Here is a 12,280-nt window from a genome sequence, read left to right as displayed (position 1 = left end):
AGGTAACCTTGGTCTCCACAGAATGGTTGGCCCAACCCCATGTCATTACAACTCGCTGCTTTCCAACCGAGCTACGCACAATCCTGATTATTCACACCAAATTGCAGAAAAAATTATCTTAAATCTCAAGAAATAATCTCATATGATGGTCATGATTTTTTTCTTTCTAAACTAGGCGACCATGTGAGGTCATTTCCACCAGCGGCCAACCACGGCGGCACAATATGCGTAATGTTAACATATCCCTGGCTGGTTCTAATGCGACATTGGTCTTCAAAAGACATCACGACACGTAAATTAGGTAATTAGATTGCATCTTCCCTGCTCTTAAACCTCTCAGTAATGACACCGGACAGCGTTCGCCAAGTCCAAGTAACTCCGACAATTCTAATATGCAATTGCACTTGTCTGTATCCTCCTCAATCTGTTCATCTTCTTGTCATTTATCTTACCGGGTCGTCACAACCTAATCCCACCAAATCACCAGATAAGGATTAAGTAAATGAAATAGCTAGTTTCGGAAAAAAAATTGACTTTTTTTTAAGGGAGAAGGACAGCTTTTTGAGCTGTCAGTCTGCATTCATCATGAAACCAGTCATTACGATGGGCAAGGCTCCCCGCATTAACGCCGTTTAATCATAGACAACATGCAGTAATGTGTCTCGTTCAAACGCATTAGCTGGATGCGGTTTCCCGGGAAACGGTTTTCGTAGTTTGCAGTTCTTAAATACATGTGAAAAAAAAAATGTAATTTCAGTTTAGTGTCGGAGGAATATGTGAAGTTTTATGTGTGAAATTCATCATCGCGATTGTACATGGAGTTTGAATGCGCTGTCTGGGTTTGGCTTCAATCACCTAACTAGCATTGCTTGGCGCTAGAATATGTATACAAAATGTATAAAAATATAATATATTGCATATAAAAATCAATGTATAAAAATATCTAAATTTAAATGTAAAAAAATATTTCATATCTAAATATATAAAAATATATAATATATAGATATAATGTATAAAAATATATAATATATAGATATAAATATATAAAAATATATAATATATAGATATAAATATATAAAAATATATAATATATAGATATAATGTATAAAAATATATAATATATAAATATATAAAAATATATAATATATAGATATAATGTATAAAAATATATAATATATAAATATAATGTATAAAAATATATAATATATTCTATAGTTATATATTATATATTATATATATATAATATATAACTATAGAAAAAAATATATAATATATAGATATAAATGTATAAAAATATATAATATATAAATATATAGTTTTGAGCTGATGAAGAATGAAAATTGTCCTAAATTTAATATAATGATTTTGTCAAATGCTTTTCACCACTATTATTTATTATATTTTTTTCAGGAATCATTTTAAATATACTTTTAAATTCTTAATAGAGAAACCATGAGTCTGACAACATTCGTGCAAAATGTTGAAAATCCCCAATTCTACTTAAACCAAGACTTAAAAATATCCCTTTTCACCTTGACGTTTAAACTTTGGGGACCTCTATATTTTCTTCTCCATCTCTCTTTTTCTATGTTCGCCCAATAAAACATGTTAGCTTCTACTAAAGACTCCATCTTATTTTTGGGCAACATGACTATTATCTTTTTCACTGTTTAACATTTATATAATTATAAATAATTCCCAATCTAAGACATATTTATCACTATCAACAAATTAATTAAAAAAGTAAAAAAAAAATTAAAAAAATCTGTATTTATTGAGCATATTTTACGGTAGCTCGCACGTAGGCACGATAAATAATACAAATTTTAATAGAAAAAAATAGTAATTTCCAATTGAATGTGTTTATTATGGTGTTGACCAAATCCAGTAGTTTTTAACCAAAAAAAATGAAAGGAAATAACCTTTGAGACGTTTGAAAAGAAACAAAGTTTCCAAAGCGAATCAATGAGGTTATAAGCGGAAGAGTTGAAATTTTTATACGATCATTAAGTGAATTTCTTTTTAGCGGCTGCTACAGCTGTTTATACTACGTCGGCAATGCTTAACGGATAGATATTACCGGCTCGTGCCGCCAATAGGCAATAGCATCTGGTAGGTTCAAGTGATTTTGCCTTTACTGTCCAATTGGGAATCGCAAAGAACAAATATAAACCGCAGGGAACCTAACCCATAACTCTGAGCTCCGATTGCAAAAACTGGTAGACAATCCTTAATTACTTTACTTTAATCTCTCTTTGCCTTACAATGCGTTATTATATTTGAAACGTTGACGTCTACGGCCCGGGATAAAATCCCACCCCCCCCCCCTTGGAAGATCTGACTTCTGTTTCGACGTACGGAAAAGAAGATCCCAGCAGATAAGAGTTAATAGCATTTTCTGGAACTTAGGATGCGGCTCGGCACACGGCATGAATATTAATTGGAACTCGCAGTCGTAATCTCTTCGGACGGGGAGAATGCACAATAGCGCTGTGCATTAATAAGCAGACATTAACCATTCGGATCAATACAAGGTATAGGAGTCTCTTATAAACTAAGGACTGATGTGGCTTAACGATAATTGGCATTAACAGCGGTCTATCTGATTAGAAGCAAAGAGCTTTGGGTAAAGGCAAAAAGAACTGCGAATAAAAAATAAATGGATGGCTGCTACTTTGTAGCAGATCCTGCTGTAAGAGACCCTTGGACATATATATTTCAGAGCGAAAAATGAGGAGTTATTAGGTCTATCTCGGGTATTGAGAAAAAGGAGCATTCAAATTGAAATTTCCTTTTTTTAAAAAAAAAAATATATATATATTTATTTATTTTGTTGCACCAGAATTGGGCCGTTTCAGAGCTACGGCGATAAATCCCCATTCCCCTTCGGTAAACGATCGTTATTAGCTATGGTTTCAATGTGTCAAGAACCCGGTAATAAAAGGACCCAGACATTATAGTATTCAGCATGAAGACATCACCGAGTGTATATTGTTCCATGATATTTTATATGAATGATAATATATCTTGAACTAAACCCGCTGTGATTTATGGTCCACGATTTCCAGGTTGCAGATCTAATCCAAAGACACCATTAGTCATTTTTAAAAGAGTTTAGGTAGCATTGTGATTTGGTCTCCCCCATTATTATTTTGTATTTATTTTTTATTTTTTATTTTATTTTTTATTTTACCCATGGAAAACTCATTAGAGGCAAGTCTTTTTGGGCAAGTCACCCAAAATAACGCTGTTTTAAGCAGTTGCTTATTTATGTCCCTTGGAACTTGAGTGTGGACATAAAATATTGGATTTGGAATATAAATTCTCCTATCATATCACTGTCCCCAAAAACAATATTTACTTACTGCTTTGATATTCTCTCCCTGTATATAATATACCTCTCTGTCCCACCTCAATTGACCTTGAACAAACCAATATAATATATGCATGTTATTTAATCAGGGTTTTATGGAGTAATAAACCATTATATGAGCAGGGTAACCTCCAAAGCAACCTGACTTATTAACAAAAGACCATTAGTGGAGTCCAATCATCATATGCTACATTTTAATTCGATAGTGTCCTATACAATATATATATATATATTGGAATTTGGGTTATTTTATCCTGTTTATGTCCTTACATGGGGAGAGCTGCTAATAAATTGCTCAGTGTCCTACTAACCTTGGGTAGGTTTGGAGACATAACATATAGCTGCTAAATCGAGGACAATGATTGGCCGGTTGGAAGTGCCAATCAACCTGAGACATCGACATAAACGTTCTGGAGCCAGTTAGTGACTTATGGTCGGACAGTTTATTGCCATGCATCTTAAATAACAGGATTTCATTGCAGACAAAAGGAGCCTCGATCCACAAATCAAAGCCATGGGATACGTTATATGATCTAAAGCCCTTCATTTCCATAACAGCCAACAACGCATGCACCATACACTGCCGGAAAATAAGTAATATTTACGTGAATAATTGCCATTATGCGTGGGTCGTAAAAGCAGCATAGACTGTATACTAAACACCTAAATACAATAATTTGGAAAACAATGCCTAAATCATGTTCTCTCTTGGGAGGATTAGTCTGGCCTCCTGCAAAATAGCCAAGATCATGGCCTAAAATCAATTTTTCCCGGTTTAAGCATCTAAAATAATCAGTTTTAGTTATTAAGTGGAAGAAAATGAGACATTTTAGTGAAACTAAGTGTATGAGATGCTTAGCGTAAAAAAGAACAAATCTTGGCTCTTAAAGATCATTGATTCATTTTTATTGATTAGCATAGATCACTGTCACAAGTGTCCCGGTGTAGGAGGGCCAGTCCCTTTTTGGGGGCTAAAATCCTCTGTCCCTCTTTCTTCCCCTTGCAAAGTCACAGAAAATATAATTGTTAAAGCCCCATCTCTAGCCACACAACTAACCAGACCCCTTAAAACACTGGAGTCCCTCTTGGCCATTTAAGTTGTTTTGGGGTGATCACCAACGTAACGCGGCGAGCAATGGGCGCCATTTCTGTAGGTTACTTTTACCAGAACAGGGCTTTCGAAGGCAAAGCCTGGAGGGCCAGAACTGGGCCAGATTTTTTGGATAACCCAACATGAACACTGGAAGCTCAGTCAAATTGGTTTGAGCAGATTAATGTCACTAGGGTGTCCAAACAAGGATTCACCTAAATCCTGGTCTGCATGTGATCCTCAAGTCTCGAAGTATGGATGGATCTGCATCTTATGCTCACTACGGTGTTTAACATTGTTGCTTCTAGTCTTTATTTCATGCTAACATTCCATTATGAAGATTGCACAAATCATTACTATTAAGCCAAGCGTAAGAAAAAATATGTTGATAATTATTTTTTATGGGTGACCTCATCCGATCCTTAATAACGTTTTTGTCTCATGGTTTCTCTTTGAACATCGACAACAAAGATTGCCCCGGTACCCAAAGCATCAAGAGCTACTCCTGATCGCCATTAATATTCATGGCTGACACCAGCCAACACACACTAAAGAAAGTTGGAGATAAACTAATTACATTTTTCAAAAGACCTTGTTTCAATTTAAGGCACCCAGAGATTGGATTGCTAATGAATCCTTAAGCTGCTTTTTGATACTTGGATGAGCAATTCCATGTCATTATTTACCAGCCGATCACTTTCAAAGACTCATTATTTCTGGAGATATAGGTCAAAGAACACGGTTTCTGGACAATATTTATACTATTATCGGTAAGGATTAAAAAAAGAGCCATCACTATATTAAGTCAAGGCGACCAAACACTGTACTAACAACAAGTTAATCATCCGGTCACACTTTGAATGTTATGATCTTAAATGTTCTACTAGCTTTTTTTTCTGGAATTATATCAGCGCACGGCCTAAAAACTGTGGGCTTGGGTTAATATAAATATCATTATTTATCAAATAAAAACCCAAAAACCTCAAAAATAAGCCAACAAAAATCATGACATTTTTTACCATGGAGTTAAAATCAAGTGGTCTTCTAAAGTGACGTTTAACCCGGTGCTCAGCTGTAAGGAAGGCAGCATGGCGCCAAAGATAGATATGCCACCACACAAGGAGCCTCTCTATGCCAAGGGTAACTGGATCATACCAGGGATCTAGTCCTCCACTACTGTACGGAGTAATCTCAGAACCCACCATCCATGAATGTAGAGCAGAACCAAGGAAGAAAGATTTGTTGATTGAAGGTGCTGTCATCTGATATCTCCGATACCGAAGTTGGCGAGTGCTTTCTCACCTTGGCCATCTAAGGTCTCCTAGCTCTCAGGCTGAAACTGCAGCTGAAACCCTACAACACCTGTACCTCATCCAATGCTGCAAGGAAAAATCATACGAGTCTTGACTGCAGTTGCACGTCCCTGAATGGAACAGGCTTTTATACCCAAGTATAAATGGCTTCATTGCAAAATAAACATCTCATCATCTTTATGAATGAGCAGGGCAGTCCTCATAGTAATTGTTACAGCTTCCACTTCACCATCCCGTTCATCATAACGTTTAATAAAGTATGTAAATCCAAAGGCGGATTGTTATCCATAAAACCTATAATTCCAAATCGAACCACCACATTATATTTGATGTTATGATCTGTAAACATTGAGATGTCGTCCACCTCCCATCGTTACAACGGAGCAGCTAGCTAGAAGGGAAAACGTGGAATGCCAAATCTCAATGCCGATTTACATTAGCCAAAATATCTGAAATGAACAGGATTTTACGCTACATGGGTAACAAATCAACAGCAACAAAATCTGTAGATAAAAAGTAAATGTTTATATTCTTTGGCTCAGTCTACCTGGATACATCATTGAGCAGCCCAGCATATTAACCCAATATCCGGTGTTTGGACAGGCTCGGCTCCTGCTCATCCGCCTACTAAACCTGCCGTAGAAAGCCAATATTTGGACTTTGGCCACACTTTGTTGAGTTGCTCAACTTTTGGACTCTTGGTTCCATCTTCTTATCTTTATGGATGTGCTCATTGGGAGGGTTATCACTGTGTCCCTTTTGACCCTCTAGGGTTAGCATGCAGTGTTGGTTTCCTGAGTGGTTGCTCGACTTTTGGAATCTGTTCTATCTTCTTATCTTGATAGATGTGCTCATTGGGAGGGTTATCATTGTGTCCCTTTTGACCCTCTTGGGTTAGCATGCAGCGTTGGTTTCCTGAGTGGTGCTGAAGCCCCAACGTTGTTCTCGGTCTACCCTACAAATGAGTCAATCACTGACCCCTTGAGTTAGGCACTGTGCAAACAGTGTGCCAACAATTCTGGTTTTCCACACTAGGTCTGGGGCTAAATTGTAATCCCACAAACATAAAATTGTGGCATTAAAGTCACCAGAGAGCCATCGGAATGAAAGAAGGCCAGTGGAACAATAACACATACTGTGGTCGGTATTCGCGAAGACCAGAAGCAGAAGGTTAATGAAGAGTTGTGGAACTACTTGCACCTGTTCCGAAGATTCTGTGAATCTCCAGCTACAGCGTCACTCCGGTATAAACCTGATTCCTTGGAGCTGTAAGACCAGTGAGGCATAAAGGCAATTTGTGAATTGCAGCTCTGGTATCTCTGACTGATTCCAATTAAAAATGCCAATTAGTGGGAGATAGCACAAAAGCCAGAAGAACTGGAAGGTATACCCCTGATCCTTTTAACAAGCATGAAACAAAAGAGCAACTCATCAAAGTGTAGAAACATCTGTAGAAGATACATGCTGTCTGCTCCGTCCAAGTCATATTTACAGACGCACACAAAAAAAATAATAATGCATCCAAAACATCTTTTGTTTTTGTTTTCCTTCATTTACTTCTATCCATTAACTCTCCATCTGTGTGAAATGGCCAGTAAAGATAATAAGCTCCATTGTATCGGATGAGATAAACAAAACATTGAAAACAATCGTTCTTTCAAGTGGACCTGTCCCACCATAAGGAAATTGCCTCATTTAATACATCCAATTATTTTTTTTTTTTAGAGCGAGCAATATAGTTCTTACCCTTTTGGTTCTCAAAGTGTATTGTTTATTACCGTTAGCTTTGGAGATATTTTGAGCTAGGCATGCCATTTAAATCATTTAGAATCCTGCAAAAGGGTTAAAGAGTAATTGTAATTTCATTCAAAACACCTCCAAAGCTAATGGTAATAATGGTGCCACCGTTGTCCACACAATGCCATCGCATGTGACGGGACAAGTATATATTTTGTGAATTTTTGCACCAAAAAATGTCTCCCTTTATTAGGCATTAGTGTTCCCATGGAAACTGTCATAAACAATAACAAAGTAAAACTCTAAATCGTAACAGTTATTCCTTAGGGATATTACAACAGGTTGATTATACCAGTAATATTAAAACTGACAAGATATATTTTGACGTTAAGATTAAATCTTAAACATACTGGGACAGAAGGAAAAGAGGACCCTGATCTTCAGATTGTATAAGATATTAGGAGGTTGATGGAGGATATGATAGAAAGAAAGGGTAAGGGTGAGTTGGCAAGAGGAAAAAATGTCGGAGAATAGACACTAAAGGAAAGTCGGAGAGGTAGGATTTGAGCCATTGGAGAACCATGCCGAGGGTCCTATGAGAACAAATGGGCTTTTTTTAGGAATAGTGGATGGTCAGCCATATTTAATGCTGCAGAGAGGTTTAAGAGCCAACAGAAATGGTCTTTTGATCATAAGTCATGTTGGTGGGGGCAGTCCCAAAAGAGTGTTGTGAACAGGAACAGCTTTTGAAGAAGTGCGTTTGTAGAAAGAAAATGTGCAAGGCAGGAAAGTAGAAGGAAAGACAGGATGGTAGTTATATGTGGATTTGGGATCTAGAAGGCTTCTTTAATAGGGTAGAGATAAGGACATGTTTGAATGGACACGAGAGCATAGATGATGGTTTAGGGCAGGACACCATAATGAGAAGTCATGAGATGCGAGGGGATAAGAGTCAAGAGGGCATGTCGTGGGGTGGAAAGCCAAGAGGACATCAGAAACCTTGTTAGGGTTGGCACAACGGAAGTGGTTGAGGTTGGCTTCTGGGAAGGAGAGGTGTTGAGGTACCTCATGGAAGAGGATGTTACCCATGATGCCATCTAGTATATATATATCTACTATATGTTCTTATACTTGTTAGCAAGGTCTTAGGCATAGAGGTCGGAAGAAAGGAGGGGGGAGAAGAATGATAAAAAGGCTAATAGGGTTGCGACAGAGAGAAGCAGTTAAATTAAAGCTACCATATCAAATCCTTGTTATATCAACATGGGGCACGATTCAGCCAAGTTCACCCCCAGTTTCCTGGCTCCTGTGCCAAAGACTGCCACCGTGCAAATAAAATATGATATGAAGGGAAAAAAACATAATTGGGCCATTAGCAATGTGTATTTGTATTATCCTTGGCTAGTCCTTTATAGAAATTGCCGCACTGCTCTTGTATGTCAGATTCCGTATATATCTATGTATCATTATAATAATTTTCCCCTAACATTCATATGGTCATAATTATTCTTTGTGTCGTGTAACTTCATGTTTGAGGTAGCTCCTAAGAGACCTAATTATGGTATAATAACATCTCGGATAAGATCACCGCCACACTGAACAGGGGCGAATCAGATGCAAAATAAATGTTCATCAAAAATATTCTTTTTTTTAAAAAAAAGCAAAAACCCAAAGGGGATCTTGTGGATTTCGATGCAAACGCAGTTTGTTCACGTTGACTTATCCAAAGCAAGGGGAAGAGGACACATGAAGATCCATGAGATCAAGACCCAACATTTTTGTTTGCTTGCCACAATACTGTGCTGTTCACAAGAAATCATATAAAATCATTACAATCATGGAAAAATCTTTAAAGGGACACTTAGGCCATCATACGCGCTTGAATGATTGATCCTTTTAAATTTACACTGTGGACCTTCTTGCAAATGTGTGTGGGTTCTGCATGGGCTAAACATGTAGAATGAATAAGTATCCTTTTTTGTAAGTGGCCTACATAGCAACCCTTCCCTTCACCTTTTCTGGTACTGCAGCTCTTCTAAGGTTCGGGTGGCATTAGCAATGTATTCTGGCCAAGGCCAACTAGTACTAGGGTGGCAGGTCCAGCTAGGGGGGCAGAAAAACCAAGGTACAGATCTCCCTTTTGGGTGATAAAGCACCCTGGTTTGCTAATGCTCCATGGACAGGTTTACCTCATCCCCCGGCCCATTTATACTATCCCAGCACTCTGTAATGAGGATGGCTCCTCGGGGGCGGGTAGAGGCTCTGCCTAGTGTAGCGCCATTGGGTGGCATTGATCTTCTCTTTTAGAAACAGAAAAAAAACAACGTGATAAATGAATAAATATGTAAATAAATCTTGTTCCTTTTTATCAGATAAACTGGATAACCGGTACCCTCTTTGCTCTGGTTTTGTCATTTGAGCAGGTGCTCCGTAGACATTTACGACGGTACCTTTCTATTAATTGTTATCTGTTCAGAATGATGGCATATCAGTTAACGAGGCAATAAATCACGACGTAAGCTATTCCCAAATGATGCTTAGGAGTAAACTACAGTTTTGGATGATTGCACAAAGCCTATTTTGCACAGCACAGCTATTTTTAGTCAATGACCAGAATATACATTGAAAACTTTTAATTAAAGACCAGAAATCATTGGGGCAATAAATATCTACTCTCTCCATGGAAAGCTGATGTTATTGCAATGGCTCCGTGCAAGCGGTATGAGCTGAAGCCAATTCATTTGCTTCTGACCCAGGCAGAAGGAGATTTATGGGTGATCTTATCCAGTTTATGGGTAAACAGCAGAGTGAATTTTGTTGGAAGCAATGTTGCATGTTCCTGTGGTCCTGTTTATGAAGGCACAATCGCTTAGATTATTAATTAAACAGCTCAGCAATGAAACAAAATCTCTGGGGTTTTAAACCATTATTAAAAGTATAATGATAAAAGCCCCACTTTATTTTGAATTATTTTGAATTTTACAGTATTTTAGTTTCATATCCCAGTATAAAACATGAGATTATAAATATAAACAAAATGTCATTAATATATATTGGGTTATGGCCATTGTTGATGGTTGATCTATTACACTTACATCCCGGATAATGGGCCATAGAAATTTGGGGGGATTTTCTGGCTGTGCCACGGATGCTCAGGTGGTCAACCTTGGGAACTGGGTCTGAATGTCTAGATAGATTTAGTAGTATTTACAAATGCCCATTTCTCTTTTCGTGTTCAGGTCTTTGTCATATATCCACACCCAGGAGCTCTTCAGGTTTGACCCGGAGTCTCTGGGTGAAGTTGTGCTTCTTCGGGTCTCCGGCTCATTCTCCTTTCTCTCCAGGGGGGATGTATTTAGTAGTGCCCTCTCCATGCCCAATTGCCTTCCTACTCCCAACCATTCAATGTTATCCAGAACTAGCCTCTTCCATTACACATCTAAGCATGTCCCTCATGTGGCTACCATGCCCACTCTTGAAGCCACCGGGCAGCCCACACTGGGAAGTTCCCATTGCCATTGTCTTTTAGATACTTCTTCCACTACCTTCTCCACCATTTCCATTTCTCTCTTAAAAGAGGATGGACGATGCCACCAGTTTATCCAAATCTTGAGGTCAAAACAGAACCACAAAATACCGGACAATCTAGACAACACCATAGATTGTCAGCCTTATCACCTTGGTTTAAACATTGATATCCTCGAATAAAACGTTCGCTCCAGATTCTGCCCTGAAACATGATGATATGCCAGACTCGACAACGATCACAAAGGAGAAGGAAACAACTTCAATTTGGTTAATTGCCACTGGATATAATGGGTTATATTAAATGGACATAATATATTAAAGGGAAGTTCACCAACACTCTTTTTTTCAACAATTGACCTTATATTAGATTTTTTTGGTGTAACTGTCTGTTGTGCATCAACACAAATACAATTAAACTAATCGATGCAGGAAGGGTATGGAACACATTAACGTATAAAAATCTCATTTTCCGTGAACTTTTAAACCTACAAATGTTCTTCTTCTAGGTGTAATCGAATTATTGTAATGTTTTGTATAAAATTCTCTCTCAAGGATAATCAAGAGGGAATGGAAATAGAATACAATCTACCAAATATCTGATTTTGTCAGCGACTCGAGCCGCTATTACAAACCAGAGTAGCGTTTTCAATTATATTGATTTTTTTTTATTTATTTATTTTTTTTTAAGAAAATCTATTCCATTTGAAATAATTAGGCTGAAAATGTATAGAATTTTGATTCACCGCAAATGAGTTTGCCCTTCGAAGAAATATATGTAACTCTCCAGCAGTGTGAGTGGGTGTCATAGGAAGGAAAAAAAAGACATTTGGTTAATGTGTCAAATTTATGAATATTAGCTTTCCAGATGGAATACATGCAGTTCGTTGTCGCTACTTCCATTGATTTCAATAAGTAGCAGCCCCTGACTTCAGTGGGAGAGCTGCAGCGCATGTGCAGGCAGCATTTTTAAGAGTGCTTACGATTTTTTAGTAGAGATAGATAAGGGAAGGAGGAAAACGGAACAGAGGAGTCATTTAGTAACTCCAATAGCAAGAAGGGAGTATTTATCGCACGTGACCCTAACTACCCCCTCCACCTTCATGATGGAGTGCCAAGACATAATGTCACGTCAGTGCATTTCAATGCATCCTATGGAGGCTGTGCTTGCTTGCTTCCATGGTGTATTGGCTTGGTTGAGGAGAGTCCTTGAAACCAGTCCATTGAGCATTGGCAAGCCTC

At 37.8% G+C, this 12,280-nt stretch overlaps 1 protein-coding gene across 3 annotated transcripts in view; it reads right to left on the bottom strand.

The window, feature by feature from the left end:
* Positions 1-12,280, bottom strand: part of LRRC4C (leucine rich repeat containing 4C) — a 224,777-nt gene that overhangs the window by 14,086 nt on the left and 198,411 nt on the right. The gene's annotated exons all lie outside the window — the stretch shown is intronic.

This window comes from Spea bombifrons, chromosome 10 (genome assembly GCF_027358695.1).
Source record: "Spea bombifrons isolate aSpeBom1 chromosome 10, aSpeBom1.2.pri, whole genome shotgun sequence".
NCBI lineage: Eukaryota > Metazoa > Chordata > Amphibia > Anura > Pelobatidae > Spea > Spea bombifrons.
The sequence above is the reverse complement of the archived record's forward strand: the minus strand, read 5'-3'. Positions and strand labels throughout refer to the sequence as shown.